Genomic DNA, 27,181 nt, shown 5'->3' on the forward strand with positions numbered 1-27,181 from the left:
GGCTATTTAGCCTGAGGAAGAATAAGTTAATTTATTCTTCCTATTTCTAGTTCTTTCAACTGATTTTTCTAAGGCACAATCTTTTTGAAATTATTAATTTATTTATTTTGATTAAAGTTGTTATTTTCAAAACATATGCATGGATAATTTTTCAGTATTGACCCTTGCAAAACCTTGTGTTCAAATTTTTCCCCCCCCCCTTCCCCTCATCCCCACTCCTAGATGGCAAGTAATCCAATATATGTTAAACTTATTAAAATATATGTTAAAGTCAATATATATATATATACATAAATATATATGCAATTATCATGCTGCACAAGAAAAATCAGATCAAAAAGGAAAAAATGAGAAAGAAAAGAAAATGCTATTGAAAAACATCAAAAAGAGTGAAAATACTATGTTCTGATCCTCACTCAGTTCCCACAGCCCTCTCTCTGGGTGCAGATGGCTCTCTTCATGACAACATCATTGGAACTGGCCTGAATCATCTCATTGTTGAAAAGACCCATGTCCATCAGAATTGATAATCATATAATCTTGCTGTTGCCATATGAAATGATCTCCTGGTCTGCCCATTTCATTTAGCATAAGTTCATGTAAGTCTCTCCAGGACCCTCTGAAATCATCCTTCCGATCTTCTCTTATAGAACAATAATATTATATAACGTTCATATACTATAATTTATTCAGTCTTTCTCCAACTGATGGGCCTCCACTCAGTTTCCAGTTTCTTGTAAGGTACCATCTTAAAGTCTCTCAGCATGCTGATCTCTCTTTCCTGAACATTCAAACTAATCTAAGAACTATCTAAAAATGTGACACTCGGATATTTACATATAAACCCTTGTGCTACTTGTGATTCTGCCTTTTGAGTAAAGGTCAGGCCCATCTTGTCCCAATGAAAGACCAAAAGGGGCAGGGCTCCAAAGATACCCAGGAGCCTCCCAAATATGGCTGCTCCACAGAAACAATCAGGAGAACTAATGTCATGATCATAGACTGTTTTTGCAGCCTATACCATTCTCTCTAGTCATTTCCATGTGTCTCTCAGATTGATTAACTTTTCTGTATCCTCTACTTTTCTCAAAAAATTGATTTTTCAGATCCCTTCTCAAATAGCATTGATTTGTGGATTCTGCCTGATCTGCTCACATCAGCAACCATTCATCAATTCCCTTTTCTACCATGGAAGGCATCTCAGTAAATGAAAAAACTGGAACCATGAAGCCATGTCTTTGGTTTGCCATTATTATTTCCTCAGTCTGGGTCCCATGTCAATCCCTAGTTAGCCCTTTGAAATCGAGGCTTTCTTGGGCTATGATCTCCACCTTCTCTTTGGCAGACTGGTTTGCCAGCTGCTATTTCATCAAACTTTATTCTATAGAAGTTATTGTTTGAACTTATATTACAGAGCCTCTTTACCTGGTCTCCCAGTCTTCTTTCCAATCCATTGGCCACAGAGCTGACAGAGTAATATTCCCCAAATAAAAATCTTCCTCGCATTCCCTAGCTTCAAAAGCTCAGTGGCTCCATATGGTCATGAGCATAACATACAAACTCCTCATTCACTTTTATAGTACTGCAGAATCATGAACTTTTTAGCTAAAAGGAACCTAATTTTCAATACTCCATAGTTGACACCTACTTTCCCAGACATTTCATATCACAGTCCCACCCACTGATTCACTCTACACACAAACTTATGTAGCCTTTTAGTTATTTCCTATTTAACATTACAATTCTCTTTTCTATCTTTGTAGTCTGTCTTCCATGCTTCAGATATTTCCCTTAAGACTTTAAGTTACAGATGAATTGCTAATTTGAATTTGTGAGGGAGAACTTTTGTAATTGAATCCATTAACACTGATGAAATTACATTTCCCAGAAGTTTATATGCATTCAGATATCTACATATGGATGATATAGATATGTATATATAGAAACACACACACATATATAATATATGCATAAGCATATCTATCCATCTGTCTATCCATCTATTTACCCATCTACCATCTATCCATCTAGCTAGTTGTGTGTCTGTCTATTTATCTATTTATCTACGTATAGAGAGAATATTGAAGATGGTATAAAGTCAAGTCTTATTTTTGACTATGTGATCTTGGGCAAATTCCCTAATGTCTCATGTCTCAGACAACTCTCTAAAAATAGAATTTTCCAAAGAGTTCTTTTACCTCCTGTCTTCCACAGTAAATCTGCTGCCATTCCTTCATTACTCTTGCCTTCCCTCTGAGAACAACTCCCATTTAGATTGTCTATACCTTGGATGTTACTGATTGTTTGCATGCTGTCTCCCTCATTAGAATAAGGACAGAAACTGTTTTGTTGCTTTTGTTTCATCATTTCTTTTCTTTTCTTTTTTTGTTTGTTCATTCTAAATTTTTACCATAATCTCAGGAATGTAGTTAGTCCATAATGAATGCTTATTGACTAACTGATCGATCAGTAGGGGTAGAAAGAACTTTCTATTTTTCTATGCCACTGAAATCATAGATCTGGTCCATATTCAAATATGTACATATATCATATTTATGTGTGTGCATGTCAGTGTGTATCACCTCCTAAATACCATCATTTTTTAAAAAATAGATTTTCACTGATAAATTTTATTTTTTAATTACTTAACATTTCCTCTGCAGTCTTTTGTTTGCCCTCCTCTCAAAGATCCATTCTTTTTAATAAGGATTTTTCTAACATGAAAGAGAAAGTAAAGGAAAAAAATCACAAATGATCAATGCGTCAGAAAAAACCTAATATTATATGTAACATCCCATAGCTATGCTTTCTATCTAAAGGAGTTGGAGGGAGCTGTTTTCTCATATCTCTTCTTTGTAATACTGAAATACTCAATTTTGACTTTTGTGATTGTCAGAATTCCCATTTCCATTGATGTAGTATTTATATATGTTGTTTTCCTTGATCTGCAAATCTCCACACTTCTCTGCATACAGAATATTTATCTTTTCTTATAGCATAGTCATGGATCGTGTCATTCACATCCACAATTTTTAGCCGTTTTACAATTGATGGGCATCTTTTTTTTTTCATTTTTTTTCTACCACAGAAATATATTATCATAATATATATTCACACATGCATACACATAGATGTATGTATATTTATAAGTATATGAAATACTTATATAGTGTATATGTGCATTCATACACATGTGCATATATACATATACAGTCATGTATGTGTGTGCCCATACATTTATACATATATACATACATAAAGATATAGTCCCCAAAAATCTTGGTGCAGTTTTAAGCATTATTAACTTTAGATGTTCAAATACCTAAAACTTAGGTTTTTAAATTAAGGTTAATTTAATTTAAGATTAATTAAGGTTAATAATTAATTTAAGGTTAATTCTATAAAATTTTAAGATATTGATAGGTTTCTTGTTAGTCTTCAGCATAATCACCATCTTGAATTATGCATTGTTCTAGTAGATTTTTAAACTTTTTTCTTTTTTTTTCCTGAGGCAATTGGGGTTAAGTGACTTGCCCAGGGTCACACAGCTAGGAAGTGGCAAGTGTCTGAGGCCATATTTGAACTCAGGTCCTCCTGACTTCAGGGCTGGTATGATTTTTTTAACTTTGTAAAGACTCTTTTCATCTGTTTTTCAGTGACTGATGGGATGACATTCATGATTATGCCATCCTAGTCTTAAGATCACCTAAAAAATGAGATGTTATGTATTGGTCCACCTGCCATCTGGGGAGAGGATGGGGGGAAGGAGGGGAATAGTTGGAACAGAAGGTTTTGCAAGGGTCAATGCTGAAAAATTACCCATGCATATATCTTGTAAATAAAAAGCTATAATAATAAAAAAATGAGGTTTTGATGCATGCAAAATAGTTTTGATATGACTCTCAAGAAAAAGTCTATTGGAAATATATCAGTTGACCAAAGAGATCCAAGAAGAGAAAATTTTCTACTGACCAAGTATCATCTTGAAACTGTGGCATATATAAATCTTGTTAAAAATTAAAATTTTTATTCAAAATTCACAAAATAACATGTTTAAGTGAAATCTAAATAATTAAACTTTCAAATTATTTTCTTTTGTAAATGTATATAATCTTTATACTTCTGGAGTTATTAAAATTTAAAACAACACTAAGAGTTTGGGAATGCCCCATATGTATACATGCATATGCGTACATATGTAAACTGATGTGTGTGTATTTTATAAGAAATTTCTGCTAATGATTTTGTCATGGAAAATTTTAAGTAGCTAAATTTGATTCTTGGTGTCTAGACCCAGTGCCTCCTATAGCAATTAGATAATCCTCCCCTTCCTCCTGCTTCTGGCTTTAATAATACTTGAACTATGTTCTTTCCAGAGTTGATGTAGAAAAATGTTTATCTATATTACCTTCATTTTGCAATATATTACATACATATTATATGCAGTAAGTGCATTTCCAAAATTTCATATATACGATTTTTTTCACGTTGCCTCCACCATGAGGATGTGAGTTCAAGATTAGAGGTTACATTCTTGCCCCCTTTTTGTCCCCAAGGCTTATCTCAATGCCTAAAACATAGTAAAAAACACTTTAATACTTGTTCTGACTAATATAAAATGTCTGGGAAGGTAGACTGGGAGCAGATCATAAAAGCCTTTAAGTGCCAAGCTGAGAAGTGTGTATTTATCCTATGGGCAATAAGGACATGATTAAAGTTTTTGAGTAGTGGAATGATGTGGTCAGACCTGAACCATAGGAAGATGATTTTGGCAGCTGTGTATGGAAAGGATTGGAGAGAGATGAGACAGGAAGCCAAAGGTAGAACAAGGGACTGTTGAGATAATAGTCTGTATAAGAGGTGGTTGAGGACTTAAGTTAAGGGAAGAGGGTGGTCTTGGGTGTAGAGAGAATGAAATAGCAGATGAGTGGAAATAAATACTGACAAAACCTGGCAACTGATTGAATATAGAGAGATGTCGACAATGAAGAAAGAATCAAAGATGATTCTTCATCATTGGGGGACTAAAAGGCTAGTCATGTACTTTACAGAAACACCAGATTAATGATTTAAAAAAAAAAAAGACACTGGGCAAGTGGAAAACTACCAGACAGGGAATTTCATGACATGGGGATTTCATTCTACTTTTTCTGCAGTTTGCTGGAGGATCACATGATCTTTGTGCCATATACAAAACAGTAGTGAGTCCATCAAGAGATATTTTTACCCAGGAGTGTGCTGGAGATGGCCTACACCTTCTCCAGAACTGATTGTTAAATTTTCAATGTGAGATTTTACATCTCGGGAATCTGATTTATTGTTTTATCGATTGTTTAGACTTAAGACAGTAAGGGAGAAACTGTTAATAGCGCTGGTTAAACTTAAAAGTGTGGTCTGGTACATTGGTGGGGAGAGATGCAGCTGATGGCTAAACATTTACCAGCACACTCTTAAGTTTCCACTCAGCTTCAAATAGACCCTATGGGAAAAGCTAAGAATGTTTGGAAATAATCTGAGCTTTTCTGAAGAAAGACAGAATGTTTTTAAAAAATGTTGAAAATATTACAATTTAAATGTTATAGTAAAAAGCAAATTGGATTTGGAGTATGAGGACCTGGAGGTGAAAACCTGATTTTCCCACTTTTTTCTGTCGTCTTAAGTCACTTTACCTCTGTTGGCCTCCATTTTCCCATCTGTGAAATAAGACTAGTTGAGTTCTGAGGTCTCTTCCAAGTGCATCATTTGATGAATCTTTAAGTCAGGGTTTTCATTCCAAAAGTATATTTGCTTATTACCCAACCCTAGTCCTATTTCCAGTCCTAAAGTCTTATGAGCCTTAACCTGGGATTCAAGGAGATTTACTTCACACCCTCTCTAATAGGTTCCTGCTGATAGAGCAACATTGAATTATTTCTGGAACAGGAATCGTTTCCCTGTCCTTTGAGGAAACTCACCAGCCTATTCTACTTGGGACAAAATGTGTAAAAATAAATATCTATTTCAAAAGAGCATAAGGAAAAAAAAAAGCTAAATCTCTCTTTTCCAGTATGAATTTCATGGGTCCCTTGGAACGCTTCAAAAGTGCTACCGTTCTCTTGAGAAGTTCGACCTGTAATAACGTGTCCAGTGTTTTTACAGGCAGAAAACTGAGAATGAAAGTAAAAACACGTGTGGCTGAGATTATTTTTTTTTCTTTTTAAGAAAAGAAAACCATATTTAAGATTTCCTGTCCAGATGCATCAGTCAGCCACGTCCTGCCTGTCTGACTCTATACTATCCGGTCATGGGTGCTTGCTTGGATGTGAAATGACAGATTTCTGCCAAAAGAGAACAATCTATTGTTAGGAAGTATTCCAATGTGATTTTAGGATGGTGGTTTTTTTTCCTCCAACTTGTCTCTGTTTTTGTTTAGATTCACTCACATCTTCATCAGTGATACTACTTTTGCCTTGTTATTTCTTCAACTTCTCACCCAGGTTTTGCCATTATTGTTTTGGTAATGGGCAGAGAGATATAAAGGAACATAATATGTGTTCTCTTCTTGTATCTTTCTCTCTATCATTTAGGACCATAAATCATGAGCTGGAAGGAGTCTTTGAGATCATTTAATCAACCCATTATTTTACATTGAAGGGGATTTGCCTAAGATAACACAAATTAAGCAGAAAATAAGGATTTGAATCCTTATCATTTGACCCCCAAATCCAGCATGGATATAGTGCTGTCCAGCCTCAGATCAGCTTCTTTTAGCTTGTTTTTAAAATGAATAAATTGCAGTTGATCCCTTTGTATACAGAGATTCTGTGTAGATATGAGATGGCATTTTATTGGTCAATAAAATACATGCTCTTTGAAGGCAGAGTTCATTTTTATGGGAAGAGAAGAAAATTCTGCTTATTATCTATTCACTTATATATCTTTTAGTTATATTTCTGACTCTATTGACAACTTTCCCTTGATTTTTAAATTCCCTTCTCTTCTCCCTCCATTGTACCATTTTTTATCTCTCAATTTTTAAATTCCCTTTTCCCTCCATCCTACCTATTTTTGTCCCTCAGTTCTTAAATTTCCTTCTCTTCTCCCTCCATCATACCTATTTTTGTCCACCTCCTTTCTTTACACTGTCTGCAGAAGGGATAGAGCTTATTCCCTCCCAGAAAAAAGTGCCAAATTTGTTTCCAGACTTGTCTTGCCTTAAACCTGCTCTATTTACTGTTTTCTCTTTTAGAAGCTTCCTGAAAAGATCAAGAGCACCACAGAGAAGACCTGTTCCTTCTCAGCTCCACACATCACTTTATACCTATGGAGTCATTAGTGTCTGATGCTTCTTAGCTTTTTAGCTTTACTTTCTGATAATAAAAACTGATGTTTCCTTAATATTTTCAGTTTGCAGAACTCTTCAATTGCATTATTTCATTTGCTCCTCCATTTGGCACTGAATTTCATGCTTCAGTGTCTCAGCCTTTCCAGTTGCCCCACCCCCATTCTCTCCCATCTTGCATTGCTTTCTGCATAGGTCCTCTTGGCAGAATTTCCATAATTCATTCCTCCAGTGCCTGAGGAAGTTAATACAGTTATTTTTGGAACTTCTACTTTGGAATCAAATTGTTTCAAGTAGTGACTGAGTACAAACTTACCTAGTTCATTATGTCTTTCAGGTTCCACATCCCAAATTAGACCTCGCTCACCTTCTCCTACTGCTGTTTGCCCAGATCCTCTTCCCATTTGTCTAAGAATGAACCCATTTACTACCCAAGCCTTAATCAATTCACTTAGTACTCTAAGTACAGCAAGCAAATCAATACTGCCATTACTTTTTGAAAGGAGATATTAATTGCCCTAAGGATCCACTCACCATCCCTCGGATTCAACAGATGAAAACTTGCTCCCATGATTATCATCCCCCTCACATGTTTTGTTTTCCCTTATTAAAAAGTTATTTTAAAATGATTGGCACATAGTAAGAACTTAATAGGTGTTTTTTCATTCATTTATTCATCCTCTCAACAACTCTTTGTGCTAAATAAGTACTTAAGTATTCACCTCATTTTATCTGTGAGGAAACAAAGGCAGAGAACAAGTGACTTCCCAAATCATATAACGTGTGTCAGGGATCTGATTTATAGCAAAAAGATTTAGTTAATTAAAATTTAATTAGTGTTTTAACATTTGCAAAGAACTTTATAATATAAATATTATCTTATTTTATCTTCACAGCAGGCCTAGATGGTAAACTATTCCTAGCCCCATTTTACAGATATAGAAACTAAGGCAGACAGAGTGTTGTTTATTTATTTCATTTTTAATGATTTGCCCTAGCATCATGTACCTAATTGATATCGTAGGTTGAATTTGAATTCAGATCTTTGGGACTCAAAATCCAATGCTCTAGCCACTCCCTGACCTAGCTGCCTGATTTGAACTTAGTTCTCTCCATTTCCAAGATGCCTGTAATTACTACACGCCATACCTTCTCACTCAACTCTAGAGACTGTTTACAAATAAGAACTCCAATCCATTCAGCTAGTTGTAAATTCCTTTTGAAGGTATTTTGACTGGCTCTTAGAGGGGGATTGTAGGGAAATGGATTCCATCAGAGATGAGAGAACTAAACATAGAAAGAGCAAGGTTTTGCTATGTCCATGTGAGAAAATTTAATTAAAAATAATATAAGAAATGCATGTATATGAGCTATGCTGCATATACATATTTACAGCATGGTGCATAACAGCAGTCTCTGATTTAATTTTGCTGGTGTTATTCAATCATTTTCAGTAATCTCTGATTCTTCATGACCTTATTTAGAATTTTCTTGGAAAAGATACTGGAGCGGTTTGCCAGTTCTTTCTCCAACTCATTTTACTAAGGAGGAAACTGAGGCACACATAATTAAGTGACTTGCCCATGGTCACAAAACTAGCGTCTGTACCCAGATTAGAATTTAGGAAGAAGAGTCTTTCTGTACAGACCCACTTCTCTATCCACTTTACCATCTAAGTGTCTTCTTAATTTAACAGGAGTTGAGCTAATTAGACTGGACACTATCTCACATGTGTCTAGGCTATATTCCAGGAAAGAAAGAAGAAAAGTTCTTGGTGTTGTAAGTAACAAATGAGAAAAGGAAATGAGAAATCAGATTCAACTTCCAAGGAAGTATTTTAGTTTAATTAAAAGGGCCCTATTCTGCAAGCTTCTAGTTATTCCTGCTAATAACCAAGACTATTTATATCCCCTCAATAAAAGATCATAGGATCATAGACTTGGAGTAGGAAGAAATCTTATAATCATCTTGTTCAATCTCTGTTGGAAAAGGAAACTGAGACTCAGAGGAAGGAAAATGATTTGTCTAAGATAGAATAGCTAGTGAGGAACAATGGTGAGATTTGAATATAATTCTCTGATTCCAAATTCCAAATCACTCTTTTAATTATACCATGGTGCTGCTACTGATATTACTGCTGCTCCTGCTGCTGCTGCTGCTACTATTACTACTAAAGCTACTTCTTCTATTATTACCACTATTGTTGCTGCTGCTGTTTCTGCTACTGCTACTGTTATTAATATCACTACTACTACTCCTAGTACTTTGTTGCTGCTGCTATTGCTGATGTTACTATTACTACTACTTCTGTTTCTGCTACTGCTGCTACTATTACTAATATCACTACTACTGCTACTGTTACTACTAAAGCTGCTGCTGTTGCTACTACTATTATTACTACTACTATTGCTGCTGTTACAAGTACTACTTTACTGCTGTTTCTGCTACTGCTACTGTTACTAATATCATTACTACTGCTACTGTTACTACTATTGTTGCTGCTATTACAACTATTGCTGCTTCTGCTACTGCCACCGCTACTATTATTAATATCACTACTGTTGCTGCTACTACTACTACTAAAGCTGAAGCTGCTGTTACTACTACTATTGCTACTACTATTGTTGCTGCTGTGCTGCTGCTACTATCACTACTACTGCTGCTGCTACTATTACTAATATCATTACTGCTGCTGCTATTACTATTACTACTAAAGCTGTTGCTGCTCCTATTATTATTACTACTAGTGATGCTTCTACTGCTGCTGCTATTATTACTAATATCACTACTGCTGCTACTACTACTACTAAAGCTGCTTCTACTATTATTATTACTACTACTGTTGCTGCTGTTACTAGTACCACTTTACTGCTGTTGATGCTGCTGCTGCTACTGTTACTAATATCAATACTACTACTGCTACTACTGCTACTATTGCTACTACCATTGTTGCTGCTACTGCTGCTGTTGCTACTACTACTACTACTACTGTACTGCTGCAGAAGAAGTACTGCTTCTACTACTATTTTTTATTACTACTGCTATCATTACTTCTGGTGCTGCTGTTATTATTGCTGCTGCTGCTGTTGCTGCTACCACTACTTATATTACTTACTACTACTGCTACCATTACTACTGCAGCTGCTGCTGCTATTACTTATTCCTTATACTTTAATTACTTAATACTACTACTACTGTTGCTGTTGTTCCTATTGCTTCTGCTGCAGCTATTACTGTAAAAATGATGACAGTAATAATAACTAGTGTAGTACTTCAAGATTTGCAAAATCCTTTTCATATATTATTTCATTTGTACTTTATAACAACCCTAAGAGGAAGTTGCTATTTTTAATCCACATTTCATAGACTAGGAAACTTTTTGTGAAAGACTGAGAGACTTGCCCAGGTTCAGCATCAGATTCAAACTCAGCTCTTTTCAATTCCAACACTAGAACTTTTTCCATTAAACCAACTTAGCTACCCTCACTATCAAACATACACAATGACCCCAGAAAACATACAGAATCAAGAGTATCAGATGAAAGTTCTGATGGAGGGGCTATGTTTTACCCAGACTGAAGAACAGGAGAGAGTGAACTAGTGAGAAGTCACCACAGCTACCTGCCTGTCTTGTTGTTAGAAATGGCTTTTCCATTCCTTTTCCTGGGCCAACAATTCTGTGTTATATAACATCTTTAAAATGAATGACCCTCTTCCTGATGAGTTTCCCAGACTCCAGTTTTAAAGAGGAAATGGAAAAGACTGTGGTTCCCGCAAAAGAGTGGGCTGGGTAAATCAGCTTCTCACATGCCTAGCTTGTATTCTGACCAATGTAAACTCTGGCCTTTGTCTCTTGTGGGTGGCTCCTTGGGTATGAGCCCTAAACCCTAACCAGAAAGGTGACTCGACCATGTGAGTACACTCCCATGGGCAAAACCTTTCAAAATAATGACATTCCTTCCCAGTTTGATTAAACATGAAGGAAGTTCTACATAAAACAATTTTTCCAGTCTCTACAAAACAGAGAAACTTAGTGATCAACACAAGCTTTGAGGTTTAGTTTCAGACTTAGACAACATGACTGAAATTTGAATGTTTGGTAAATTCAGAGAGGAGAGGGTTCAATCACCAAATTGGCCATAAAGTGTTGGATTTTTTAGCCACAACCACTGTAGAAGACTGGCTACTAAATCTTGGGGGAGTGGGGTTGGGTTCCATCTGCTTTAGCAAAGGGATTACCCAGACCAACAAAATTACAGATCCTTAGAGTGTTGAAGGGTTCTGGTCTCTTAAAATGACCACAGTATTTTTCAACATTTATATTATGAAAACCAAATATACTTCAAGAGAAAATTGATATGATATTTTCTGTCAATTTAATCCTCTTTCTGGGTGTGCATACATTGGGAACTAGATCCCTGGATAAGAAAACTCCCTCTCCCAATGTAGGTCAGAATCTTAAAAGCTTCAGAGAGATTCCCTTGAACACTAAGACATCAAGTGATTTTGCCAGTGTAATATAAGTAGTATAATACAGCCAGTATGTGACAGAGGAAGAACTTGAATCCATATCTTCCTGGCCCCAAAGACTACTCTCTTGCCACAGTAAGTCACTGACTCTGATGAAGAAGTAGCTTAGTTTATTAAATTTGTTATGGACACAGACATGTTTATGAATTGGGACCAATTTCCAGCACAGTGTGATGTACTTAATACTATGATATGGAGAGGGAGATGGCAAATATTCTATTATCTTCACCAAGAAAACCCTATAGATGGTATGGTTGACAGTTACAGAGTCAGACAGATTGAGTGATTGAGCAACAACAATATTTGAATATTTTGACCAGTGACAAAACGCGAACAGAATTTCTCTGTTACTTGCCTTCCTAATTTCTGTTTCGTAGTTATTAACTTCAGAGCATGACTTGAGTCCTACAGCTTTCCCCTCTGCCTTTGGATATCAGTTTAAATTATATCTTATATAAAATACATTTATTTATTTGGATTTTATATATACATATATATAATGTGTGTGTGTATAATATATATATAAAAATATAAACATGTATATATATTATATATATATAATATATATATATATTCCCATAGTAATAAATAAGTTCCTTGGTTTCATTTTTGTCTTGTATACCAAGTGTCTAACATGGAGTTTGTCACATAGTTGGCATTTAATATGTTTGTAGAAATGACTCTCATACAAGAACTATTCTTGTATTGATTATTTAACACACATCTTCAATTTCCTCATCAACTTAAGAGTAACATTAATCTAACATTTTAAAAATTGCAAAGTATTTTTCATATACTTTCTTAACTCCATGAGATCATTACTAAGTATATTTTTTATTCCTATTTCAGAGATGAGGACACTGAGACTAAGAAGTTTCATACCTTGCCCATGATCACACAGCTAGTGTGAGGGACAAAGGCTAAGTTTCCACAGGATAGTTAAAATTCAATTTCTCTAGGCATGGACCCACACTTAACCTGCACACCAAGATAAGATCAAAATGGGTCCATGATTTAGGCACAAAGAACAAGATTATAAATAAATTAGAGGAACATAGGATAGTTTACCTCTCACACTTGTGGAGGAGGAAGGAATTTGTGACCAAAGAAGAACTAGAGATCATTATTGATCATGAAACAGAAAATTTTGATTATATCAAATTAAAAAGCCTTTGTACAAACAAAACTAATGCAAACAAGATTAGAAGGGAAGCAATAAACTGGGGAACCATTTTTACAGTTAAAGGTTCTGACAAAGGCCTCATTTCCAAAATACATAGAGAAATGACTCTAGTTTATAAGAAATCAAGCCATTCTCCAATTGATAAATGGTCAAAAGATATGAACAGACACTTCTCAGATGAAAAAATTGAAACTATTTTTACTCATATGAAAGGGTGTTCCAAATCACTATTGATCAGAGAAATGCAAATTAAGAAAACTCTGAGATACCACTACACCCCTGTCAGATTGGCTAAGATGACAGGAAAAAATAATGATGAATGTTGGAGGGAATGTGGGAAAACTGGGACACTGATGCATTGTTGGTGGAGTTGTGACTGAATCCAACCATTCTGGAGAGCAATCTGGAACTATGCTCAAAAAGTTATCAAACTATGCAAACCCTTTGATCTAGCAGTGCTTATATCCCAAAGATATACTAAAGAAGGAAAAGGGACCTGTATGTGCCAAAATGTTTGTGGCAGCTTTGTGGTAGCCCTGTTTGTAGTGGCTAGAAACTAGAAAATAAATGGATGCCCATCATTTGGAGAATGGTTGGGTAGAATGTGGTATATGAATGTTATGGAATATTATTGTTCTGTAAGAAATGACCAGCAGGATGAATACAGAGAGGCTTGGAAAGACTTACATGAACTGATGCTGAGTGAAATGAGCAGAACCAGGAGATCATTATATACTTCAACAACAATACTGTATGAAGATGTATTCTGATAGAAGTGGATATCTTTGACAAAGAGAAGATCCAATTCACTTCCATTTGATCAGTGATGGACAGAATCAGCTATACCCAGAGAAGGAACACTGGGAAATGAGTGTGAACTACTTGTATTTTTGTTTTTCTTCCCAGTTATTTTTACCTTCTGAATCCAATTCTTCTTGTGGAACAAGAGAACTGTATGGTTTTGCACACATATATTGTATCTAAGATATACTATAATATATTTAACATGTATAAGACTGCTTGCCATATAGAGGAGGGGGCGAAGGGAGAGAAGGGAAAAGTTGGAACAGAAGTGAGTGCAAGAGATAATGTTGCAAAAATTACCCAGGTATATGTACTGTCAATAAAAAAGTTATAATAAAAAATAAAAATTATAGAATGAATATATATAGTCTTGGGTTTTTGACTGCTAAAATAGACTGTCACCAAGAATATAAAGATATTCTACAGAACATGTCTAAGATAGTGTAAAACACTACATTTAGTACCAAATTGTTGGAATATTTGTCTTTTTTCTAAATATAAGAAACTGCATAAAATAAAATAAAACAAAATTCAGTTTCTCAGATTGAGCAGACAATGAGAAATACTGAAAAGTTATGGTTCCACAAAATGTTGCAAGTTTCAAGGTAATATGAGATAATAAGGATCTTGGACCAATGAGCTTTCAAAAGGAGAAACAGATTTGGCTGTAAAATTTTAATAAAGGGGTCTTAAGTCAGAAATTGACTTAAACTGGCCAGGATCAATGAGTAGAAGGATTTTCTTTATTGAGCTTGCACCAAGTGGGGAGCAATAACACAAATCTAAATACAATGGGATGAAGAAGAGGGCATTTCTAGGGCATCCCAGGAACTATTTCTCTAACCAATTAAAGGCTAAATGGGAGGTTGCAGAAAAGGGACTAACCTAGAAAAGCTTCCTCTGGCTTCTGTAACAGTGTGTTCATGAGAAAAAGACTGTCCTTCAATATTTCTCACTCTTCAATAAAACACCACAGACTTTGAAATTAGGTCTGGGATCTTGTTTCTAACATTAATAAGAGATGAGATTGGAAATTAGGTCTTCTTGATTCCAGGTTTAATGTTTTATTCTAACACACATTAAATTCTCATATTTTGTTATAGCTTTTGTTTGTTTTCCCAAGAGGGACATTTCTATGATGGTCTAAGAAAAGGAAACAATGATCACTAAAAGCCAAAATGGATCCATCAAAAACAAGTCATATACTGATAACTTTGGGCCACGATCATTAGGAACCAGCATGGGTTCATCAAAAACAAGTCATATACTATTAACTTTAGGCTTTGGGGCAGTGTTATTTGACTTGACCTATTTTAATTGGCTTTCTGATTCAGTAGGTATCAATAATTTAACTTCACCAAAAGAGCTAATGTGACTTTAGAGCACTTTTAATAGTCACATAACACCCTGGGGAGATAATATCTGGAGAATTCCATTAAGTTCTAGTTACCACACTTTAGAAAGGATGCTGTATCTATAATAAGAGAACTTGAATTCACAGAATCATTTTGTAGAGGGCTGAAACTATTGAGTTGTTGTACTGAGGTCGGGTCAAGCACTTAGGGCTAATTACAATATTCTATGGGCATATGCTTGGAAAATGGTCCTTCCCACTATCCTATCCTGGCTCAATGATTGGTGTATACAGAGAATTATAGGAGGGACTAGGGCATGGAGTAAGACTAGCCAGAGTCACTTGTTGTGGTAGACGAGGGAGAAAGCGATTGTGGAGATTCTTCTTCCATCTTGTTCAATCCTACATCTAAAGACCAAGAATAAAGATTAAGAACTTTTGCTTATCCTGACTCCCGCTGATTCTGGGGTGTGCTGGGTGTTAGTGCGGTCATCACACCATTTGAAGGAAATGGGGGGGGGAGACTTGGGGATTCATATTATTTGAGGGAATATCATTAGAAAGCAGGATTAGATTTATTTTGTGTGACTACAAAAGTCACTCTTTTTGGAACTACAGGTACAAGGCCCAGCCTGATGCAAGGAGTTTTCTTATAACTGTACATCTCAAATAACCTATATGTCTTATTCAAAAAACTAACCCATGCTGATCAATGTTTCCAAGTTTATGAATACTTGGAGAATGGGACACCTCCTTTTCTGGTATCAGGGAATCTTATCTGTCATCTTCTCCTCCCAACTTGGAAAGTCTCTAAGCTTTCCTCAAATTAGAAATCAGACCACTTGATTATATTAATAATTAATAATTAATTTTTTGATGATTATTTTTAATATATAAAAGTCTCTCTTCCCTTGTATTTGGGGTCAAGAGCTAAGCTGGGAAAGGGGGCTGGTCCCGATTTGTTATGGAATTGGCATGTGTTTCTTGGAAGAGCAAACCTTTGTTACCTCAGTCATTCATCTTTCACCTGCCACATAACTTTGTTCTCTCTCTTTTTTGACTATCTTAAAGAAAATGTGTCTTAGTATGGGAAAAATTGGATAAAATGAGAGATTATATTGGGTTTGATTATTTATGTAGTGGAGAAATTTGGCTTTCTCATAAATTCCTGACTTGGGGAAAATCTATTCTTTAAATACCCATAAAAATGATTTTTTGGCAGATTAGAAGCATATTAAAGATTTTAGATTTTCTTTTTGACTGCTCTCTTGCCTTTTCCCCAAATCTAATTTGGATCTATTCCATTCCAGAATAAGAAAGGGATTTTAGCCTAACCAAATATTCAGAATAGAAAAAGGAACCATGACAACATAATTTCTGATGAGTGTGGCAGTCCAGCAGAAAGCAGAGCTAAGCATCATTGCTATTGGAAATAAAAAGAGAAACAAGAAGGGTGGGAAGTCCTGGAGTATTCTCAAAGCCACACTCATCATGAGCCTCAGGAATTGAAACACCCTTGCAGAATAATAATGTGAGAAATAATTCATTTGAACAGCTATTCTGTTCCAATCAGTATTAACCAATTTGATATGATTCTAAAGGGATAGTGATTATAAAGTTCTGTATATTAGGCTCTAGAGCTGTGAACTTCCGTTTGTGAGGTTACTTGTTTATTCATAGGAAGCTAACTAGAAGACCTTCACTCTTGTTTTTCCTTATCATGGTGACCAAGTACAGGATAGCAACATGAGCAGATGACCATTTTATGACTTCTTAGTAAGTGAAGATGCTCCATTCTTCACCCAACCTGAGATCTCCTACTCACATACCCTACTGGCATAGCATTTCTAACTGTTGAATCATTTTTGGCTCTAGAAGCAGGATCTATCAACCAATGGGACACTGTACTTTCAATACCCTTTTTAGAATAATCAAATATCAAGATTTGTAAAGTTCTGGAAGAAGGGGCTATCTTAGATTGTAAAGAAGATCTGAAGTTCACTTCAGTAGAGTAGGCCATGGACCCTTTAATAAAGTGCCATTGGCTCAGTTGTCTGCCTTGGTCTCTTTTATTGTAGGACAATTTTAATCCCCATGATGTCAAATTACATTGGTTATCTTCCAGTTCAGCACTCCCCACAAAAGACATCTGTATATACAAAGGTCAAAAGGGAAGCTATTGAGCAAAAGAAAGAAATTTGGAAAGTGTTAAAATAAGAGTAAATTTCATAGGCGTTTGCATGCTCTCCCTACCCACAACCAGGGAAGTTAGTTTAATTCTAAAGAATGTACAGAAGTAATGTCAGAGTGAGAAATTATCAAAAAGAGAAAATCGAGACATGTTAACTATATGTTGGCTAACCATTTGATGCTAAAGACTAGAAACTGGCAGTTCCCTCCTCAGCTTGGCAATCATTCACTGCCTCCTACATAAGAAAAGGCTTTTAGGAAAAGGCTAAACTCTCTAGGATTCTTGGAAATCTGGCTACCTCTAGCTCTCAGATCTGCAACATTCACAAATAGCAGGATTGATCTCATTAGCTTATAGGTATGATGAAAGTAAATTTATCCAGCTATTCTCTTATGACTCGTGGTGCCCATACTTCCCAGAAATTGCTTTGTTTCTTTCCCCTACTGCTGATTTTCAATGGAATTCAGTCATAAACATGGCTTAATGGATATAATCACACAACCATGATTTTGAAATTTATATAGTTCTTGACTCATAACCATAAAATTAAAAAAGAAAAATAAATAAATTATAAAAACCACTACTCAGGCTAGGCATTCATAATTCTCCCCAGTTTTAGGAAGCATGAACTTTAGCAAGTTAATTCAAGAATTCAGGAACAAAATTAAGGTGAATTAAAGTGTCTTGTTTCAAACCACCTGTTTCCTCTATTTCAGGAAGGGATCAGTCTTTGCCACTCATCTTTGGACATCAGGATTCTCTAGTCTGCCTGTTCCTGATAAATGTGATCTTTTGTTTTTCTTCAGCTCCAGTCCTAGAGTTTTGGTTTTGAACATGATCAGCATCTGTTCTTCATTCCTTTCTCAGCAATGGGCAACATGGATAATTATCGGCTATCCCTTCTCTGCTTTTGTTTCTTCTTTTCAAATTTTCATTGTAGTTGTGTTCCAGGTTATTTTTCTTCTCAGAACCCATCCCTTTATCTTCTCTTTTAGCTCTTTGCTTAAGATCAACTTTAGAAGTCTTAGGGATAGGGCAGGCTGATGGTTCATTAGTTTATCATGCAAAAGCAAAGTATGCACTACATAGACATATGCAAATGACATTCAAGTTTCCAGTGCACATCCCCTAGCTTTCCTGATACTTTTTTATATAGGTAGGTATGATCCTTGGGGAAATCTTAGTGCAGAGAATTACATTTAGAGAAGATACTCAGTCCAACAAAATTTATGAGTAGACCTGACATCACTACAAGATAAAATAACATGTTTGTTACTCATCCCTTTAACCTCAAATATTCTCTGAAGTTGAGTGGGTGTAAGGGAGATGTGGGAGGAGGCACTTCCCTAAAGACCCTTTAGTGGTATTTTTTCAGACAGAAGAAAAAAGATAAACATCTGGCCATCTCCCTTGTTTCTCCTTCTTTTTTGTTCTCTCTAATGCATTCAGTCATAGATGACTTGTTGGTATTTAAAATGTGAATGGTTTCCATCAAGGGAAGACATGACCCTGGCAACCAGCTTGAGAAAAAAAGGAATTTAAAAAGTCAAACACCTTATTGTTTCTTCTCTATTAGAAAGATCCAGAGCAGAATATCTTTGTCTAGTGTCTGAACCAGTGGTAATGATAATAAACCAAAGTCCAAGTGAATACACTAAAATATATTGTCAGTATCGATACTGTTCGCTTAGCCTAGAAAAGTTTTGCATTATGAATAATAAAATTACTAAATTTCTTTCCGAATCAATAAGTTAGCTGTGAAAGAGAAACTTGTAAATCTAAAATAAAAGTAGACCCCATCCCTTAGGGACCCTAGCAAATTTTATTGCTTTTAAACTCCTAACATGGGAGGCTTGTCCAAAAATGTATAGAAATACAGCAAAACTCAGCACTGGTGAAGGAAGTTCTCTCTTGGTTAATAGTTGCTGAAAGGATCCATTGGGAGTAAAAGACAGGGAGCACTCCATGAAAAAAAAAAAATCTTCAGAAGTTGTTTTTTTTTTTAAATAAACAAATACTAAAGGGGAAAAATCCAACTATTTAATTAAGCTTAATTGGCTTCCATAGAAACTAATTATTACTCTCAACAGAGAATATGAAAAGAACATTGTACTTGGAGACAGGAGAAATGTCTTTTCATGTCACCATCTCTCTGAACTTTGATCGTTATTTGTCCTTCAAGTAGAATGAGTGATTTCTTTTTGAGGTAATACCTTTCAAATATTTGAAAACAATGATCAATTCCCCTCTAAATCTTCTTTTTGTCAGGTAAAATATACACAGTTCCTTCAGATGACATAATCACAAAGCATTTTACCATAGCTATCATTCTTCTCTTGATATTATTTATTCTATTCTAAACACTGTCCTAAAACACCCAGCCCAGAATTGCAAATGCTTCAACTGTTGTTGGATCAAGGCAGAATACAGCAGGAAATCTATAGCTCTTATTGTCTTGGGCTCTAGTCAAAACTAGGGCTCTTGAAACTTATTCCAGTTTCAAGGCATGCATCTATTTAAGAATAGCAATTCATGAGCCCCCATCAGTATTCCTTCTATCAGAGCAACCATGCAAAAGACAATAACTGAATTAACTTAAAATTACAAGAAAAAAAATCACAAATATACTTAGGCACACATCAGAATACTCTTCCACAGATTTTTTTTTAACCACAGTGACAGAGGTAACATGTGGGAATACATGTAGTCAGGATATATACATGATAGAGGTCACATACCCAGAGAATGCTCAAAGCCAGGTCAAGCCTCCTAAGGCTCTACTAAGCTACAGAAGAGCCTTTCTGTCACTCTAAATACATCTTCTTTTTGCTTTCTTGCAAAGTCAGTGATGTCATCTGCTGATCTGGTATAAACTGTGTTACAAACTTCTGATATTCTTACTAGGTTATTAATAGACTGTGTTTCATCTCTTTAATTTCACACACACACACACACACACACACACACACACACACACACACACTGAACTATTCTTTGCTATATCTTTCCTGCTATCTGCTCTTGCTCCTCTCAATTGTGCTGCTACAGGTGACCTCTTCAGTGTAAGAAAAGAGCTTCAATTCTTGGACTACTTCAGCTTTTGCAGAAGTTAAACACATAGCCACACCCAGCTAGTTAGAAAAAAGCCCTTAGGCAAAGATTAGTACAAAAGTTTGTTTTTTAAAGTTCTTTGCTTCTGCCTTAGCAGTTGCTCCATGAAGTCAGTCAACTATTAGATTTAGAATGAACACATTCTTTTCACTCTCATACTGGCTCTGGTCACTAGCTGTGTCCATGCAGAGCAAACCTTGAAGCTATATTTAGCAAGTTTGTTGGACAGAGTGGATCTGGTGACTTTTGTGTTGCCCTCTGACTCTCTCTTTATCCTGGACATTATGCCTTTCTAAATGCAGCCAAAGATTAGAGAATCATCTGTCTAAAAGGGCCAATAGGCAGAAAACTTTCTGTACTGGCTTGGTAACTATCCTCCCTATGCCCAGGTAGACATAGTGATAACTTTTGACTCTAAAGAATTATTTTGCTTAATTTTTTTTCCTTCTTCATAATTTTTTTTACCTGCCTCTGATTCTTGTTTTCAAACTGTTAATTCAGTTGTATAGATCCCTAATGAAGGTTTCTTATGTGCCTGTTATCTTTACCCTTGTGCCTCCATCCAGTTTTTCCTGGGAACAAAAATCTAGTCTGAGTTGAGTTCTGATGGGAAGGAATAGAGTGAGGTGCAGAGATTGTTTTGGCTTAGAAAAGTCCTGGGAAGTACACATCTGGAACAAAAATACTTTATTAATATTATGAACATCTTGAACAGCTTGGATTTGATTCCAAGCACAAGACACACTCAATAAATACTTTTGAATTGATGACTTTCCACATTTCATGTTTTACTATTTTCTTTCCCTTCCTCATTTTTCCCTTTTCCCCCTTCCCCATTCTTCTCTGTCTGTCTGTCTGTCTGTCTGTCTGTCTCTCTCTCTCTTTGTCTCTCCCTTTCTCCTCTAAGTGTAATATATGTATTGTGAAATTGCACTGATCTCTCAGAATGCCATTTCTCCCCTTCTTGGATCACTAGCTTTTAAGTCATGGTTTTACTTTATGAATGATTCAATATTTTCATAATTATTTGGATATTTTTTAAAGACTCTATTTGCTTTCATCCAGTCTCTTTCTTTTTTAGATACAAAAGTCTTCAATTCTATGCCCTTTTTCGCTATTAAAAAAGCATTAGAGTATAACAAACTTTTTGGTCTCTGAACCCTTTTATATCTTTAAAATTATTGAAGATCCCAAATACATTTCTTTATGTGGTTATATGTAGTGAGTCGTATGCTAGAACCAGCTTACACAATTTCACAAGAATTGGCTGTTAAAATTTCAACCTTATGTATTTACATATTGATAAATTCATATTAAGCTTATAAGAGAGACTTATGTATTTTTTTTCAGGGAGCCAGTTGCTAAGTAGTTCACAGGACACTCATAATTAAAATAAATTTATATTTACCATATTAGAAATTAAGGCATCTTACTATTATTATGAAAATGTTTTGACAGTCATATCCCCTGAAAGGGTTCTCTAGAACATTTTGAGAACCACTGTGTATAGTGGATGGTCATTTTTGTTAAGATGATTAAAAGTGAGAGGAAAGTTCCAAGGATAAGGAATAGAACTGTTATTTCACTGATTCCTGAACTAATTATTTTTTTTAAATATAAGTTGAATCCTCTTCAATTCACAGTCCTAAGAGTTGAGTGGAAGTTGTCATTTGCCCAGGGTTACTCTGAATCAGTTTCTATCTTAAGCAAAACTTAAATCCAAATTTGGCTCTATGGCAAGCATAGTATGCACTATGCAGGCTATATAGTTTTAAAATCAGTTTTATGCTAATAGGATTGTAGTTAGGATACCAGGATAATTTTACCATTTCACTGCAAAGGCTCCCTTGGAGTCTTGTTTTAAAGGAAAGTTTGCTTCTTCTGCAAAGTTTCAGAATGTCTAAGATGTCGATGCTATTAAAATGCAATGCTCAGAATGGATCGTTGACCCTCCTGATAGGGTCTGTATCATGAATTTCTTATCTGCAGTTGTCTGTACACTCCATTTGGATTGACACAGTAAGCACCTAATAAATGTTTATTGACTTAGAATAGCCCAAAATCAAATTCTTGGCTGCCTCATCATGCTGTTGACTCACATACATTGCTTGTAGCCAAGTGAAGCTACTAGACCCAAAAGAAATTAAGTCATTGAAACAGATAAAATTCAGATGCATTTTGATACCAAGTACCATTTCTGAGCTGACCATTCACCCATTCAATAAATATCTATAAAATACAAATTCTATTCATGACACTGGACTAGTTGCCAAGATGTAGCATTTCTATATTATCTTTAAAATCAGAACACAATAGTGCTTTTCACAAGATTTTAAGAACATGAATTTAGAGCTGAAAAGTAACTCAGGGGTTATTTCACCTATTCCTTTCTATCATTTTATAGATAAGGAAATTAAGGTTCAGTGAGCTAAAATGATTTGCTTAAGGTCAGAAAGTAAGTAGCAGAACACCTAATAAATAGCAAAGATAATAAATTTTGTTTTATAGCACATTATATACTTTTCCAAACACTATCTTATATCTACTCTCAATTTGATCCTCTGAATATTCTTCTTCTTTTTTTTTTTTTTTTTTTTTTTTTTTTTTTAGGGAAGGGAGGATAGGAAATCTTATTTCTATTTTAGAGATGAAGAAACTAAGACACAGGAAAGTAACCTCCTAGTATCACACAACTAGAGGGAAGAAAACAAGTATTTATTAAGTACCTACTGCATGCTAGGCACTTTGTTAAGCATTTTATAAAAATTATCTCATTTAATCTTTTTTTGTATTTTTAACATGTATATTAACTTTAAAACACATCTTTCTTCATGAATCATGTTGAGAGAGAAAGATTGGAATGAAAGGGAAGAACCACAACAGAAGAAAAAAACAGAAAAAAGTAAACAAAGTATGTGTTGATTTATATTCATTCTCCATAGTTTTCCTTCTGGATGCAGAAGGCATTTTCTATCCAAAGTTTACTGGAATTGCCTTGGATTACTAAACTGCCAAAAAGAACCAAGTCTTTTGTAGCTGATCATTTGATCTTTACAACAGCCCTAGAAGACAAGTACTATTTCTAACTTCATTTTACTATTGAAAAAACTATAAAGTAGAGGGACAGAGGTTAAGTTACTTACTTAGAGTCATACAGCTCTTAAGTGTCTAAGGCTGGATTTGAACTCAGGTCTTCCTAACTCCAAGTCTAGTATTCTAACCATTCTGTTACTAAATACTTCTACCTGGGTCATCTTTGAGCAAGTCACTTACCTTCTCTTGACTTTAGTTTTCTTAATTTCTTTTCTTAAATCCAAACTTAAATGCCAGATAAATCGATTATTTCCTAAAACAAAGTAGAACAGGGGTGGAGGGAAAGACTGTGGATATATATATAGAGATTGTTTTTTTCTTTTAAGTAAATAAAAATTCAACATTTACTTTCAAAGTTGTTTATCTGTATTTAGTTCTACCCTTTCTTTCAGAGTGTGTGTGAGTGTGTGTGTAAGAGTGTGTGTATGTGTGTGTGTGTGTGTGTGTGTGTGTGTGTGTGTGATTAAAAATGCTTTAATGACTCTTTTTTCATTTTGGCTACCTCCTTCCAAACTTCATCAAAAAAAAAAAATAAAATCCTGTTAAAAGATATAAATAGTTAATAGTCAATCGTCAAATAAAAGATATAAATAGTCAAGCAAAATAAGTTTCCACATTGTATACCTCATTTTTCTCAAGTATAAAATGAATGACTTGAGGATATGTTTTGTCTCTTAATCTATAATTCTATATTTGTTACCAGTGATAGTCCCATTTCTAAGGCATTATGAAATTATAAAATCTCAAAGTTGAAGCAAACTCCGATCTTATCAAATACAAGCCAAAAAAAGAGCAGAAATACCCTCAAAAATGACTCTGATTAGAAGTTCTCTATCCTTTAGACATCTTAAACTTAGCATGTCCAAAATTAAACTCATTATCTTTCCTCACATTCTTTTTCCAAACTTCCCGATTGCTGTAGAGGACAGCACCATTCTCTCAGTCACCTAGTTTTTAAGTATTATACTCTACTGGTCAATCCCTTCCCCTCCCTCCCGCTTCTCCTATACTCAAATCAGTTGTCAAGTCCTATCATTTCTAGTTTCACTGTATCTCTTGTACACACCTACTTTTCTCCTTTAAAACTGCTATTACCCTGAAGCAGGCCTTCCTTGCTTCACCCCTGGACTCTTAAAATAGTCTGCTGGTTTGTCTTCCTGCTTTAAGTTTTTCCCCACTCCAATCCATCCTTTATTCATCTGTCAAATTTTTCTTTCTAAGACACAAATGTGACCAAGTCACCATCTATGTAATAAATTCCATATTTTTATATGACCTCTAGGATCAAATATATATAATCTTCTGTTTAGCTTTTAAAGCCCCTCTTAACCTGGTGCCTTTTTATCTTTCCCCCTTTTTAGACTATACCATATACTCTGCAATCCAATGACCCCAGTCTCCTTGCTGTTCCTCAAACAAGCATTCCATCTCCCAATTGCCAGTTCTGATTATTTTCATTGGCTATTTCTATACCTAAAATGTTTTTTTTCTTTCTGCCTCTTAGCATCCCTGACTTATTTCATATCCTAGGAAGCCTTCCTCAATTCTCCTTAATCTTAATGTCTTCTCTCTGAGATTAACCTTAATTTATATTATCTGTATTTGAAAAAAAAAAAAAAAGGCCAAGGTTTCCTACTACATGCAGGGCCTTTTCCAGTGTCCTGACCTATATCTGACAACTGAACTCAGATGGCTCAGAAGGGGAAAGGAAGGCAGGTGACTTTGCATAATCCTCCCTTGCTTACATCTAATTCACTTGCATGTCATAACATCACCTCCCTGATATTTATGGTCCTCTTGAGAATGAAGGGCAAACAGCAACAACATAGTGTAAAGGGCAGAACTTTGGAGAAGTATACTTGAAACAAAGTGTTAACTGTGGAATTGATGAGACAATGGTTATCTAGTTTACATATACTTAGAATTTAGCTTGGTGATGTAATAATTCTACAACTGATGTAATTGTAATAGGGTATTTAAACTGAGGACAAAATCAGCCACAGACATTCTATCTTTGATCTTCCTCGTGGTCTCTCTCCTGCCTCCTGCACTAAGATCAGACTGGCAAACTGGCAGACTGGCAGAGGAGACTGGGTCAGACGATGACAGACATAGACTGTAAAGGGGACAATAAAAACTTTAGACTTTATTCCTGACTATTCTCATGATTATTTTGCTGAGACCAAGGCTGGTCCCAAGGCCCTCCAGAAAACTAGCTTGGACATTACAACATAGTGTTTATATCTGGTTTGCACATAGCTATTTACATGTCATCTCTCCCATTAGAATATCTCCTTAAGAGTAAGAATTGTTGTCCAACAAAATTATACGATCCTTTCTGATGGACATGGCTCTCGTCAACAATGAGATGATTCAGGCCAGTTCCAATGATCTTGTGATGGAGAGAGCCATCTGCAGAGAGGACTGTGGGAACTGAGTGTGGATCACCACTAGCATTTTCACTCTTTTTGTTGTTGTTTGCTTGAATTTTATTTTCTTTCTCATTTTTTTCCTGTTTGATCTGATTTTTCTTGCGAGTCATGATATTTGTGGAAATATGGATAGAAGAATTGTACATGTTTAACACATATGTTAAACATGTACAATTCTTCTATCCATATTTCTATATTGGATCACTTGTAATCTAGGGGAAAGAATGAGGGGAACGGAAGGAAAAATTAGAACACAAGCTTTTGTAAGAGTGAATGTTGAAAATTATCCATGTGTATGTTTTGAAAATAAAAAGCTTTAATTAAAAAAAAAAGACCATTGTCATCCCTTTTTTGAATTTCTATTACTTAGCACAGTGATTGGCCCATAGCAATTGATTGATAAATGCTAGTTGATTAATTGACTCCAAATGAAGGCATCCAGGAATGAGAAGCTTGTCACTTTCTAAATATCTCTTGTTTTAGAATAGCTCTAATTTCTAAAGAGCATTTTCTCCCCTGCTATCAGTCAGTCAGGAAACAATTTTATTGCTATGCCAGATACTGTGCTAAGTATTGAGGGTTCAAATAAAGGGAGGGGAACAGGGTGTGAGAGAGATTCTCAAGGAGTTTACAATCTCGTGAGAGAGACAGCAAATAAGCAACTCTGTACAAACAAAGTTTGTGGGAAGTAACACAAAGAAGGAACTAGACTGAAAGGAAATCAGAACAGTACCTCTTTGCACTGATTGCTCCTATTTCTGCCCTCTGGGATCAAGCTGAACAAGTTTGATCCCCTCTTCAAGTACATGAAAATTTCTGTCATGTTTTTCTCAGTTATTTCTTCTGGCTAAACACCACCATTACTTTCATTCAGTCTTATATAGAATAGTTTGCTTTTCCCTCATTATCCTGCATCTCTTCTGGTCATGCTGGAATTTGTCAATGATCTTTCTAAAATGTAGCACAAGAAAATATTTGTCTTGATATTGTTTTTCTTTCTCCCTTCTTCCTTCCTTCTTCCTTGTCTCTTTCTCTTTCCATCCATTCATCATCCTTTTTTCCCTACTTCCTTCCTTCCTTCTTTCCTTCTTATTCAGTCATTCACTTTCTTTCACTTTCTTTCTCACTGTATTTTCTTTCTCTCACTTTCTACCTTTCACTC

This window comes from Antechinus flavipes, chromosome 4 (genome assembly GCF_016432865.1).
Source record: "Antechinus flavipes isolate AdamAnt ecotype Samford, QLD, Australia chromosome 4, AdamAnt_v2, whole genome shotgun sequence".
NCBI lineage: Eukaryota > Metazoa > Chordata > Mammalia > Dasyuromorphia > Dasyuridae > Antechinus > Antechinus flavipes.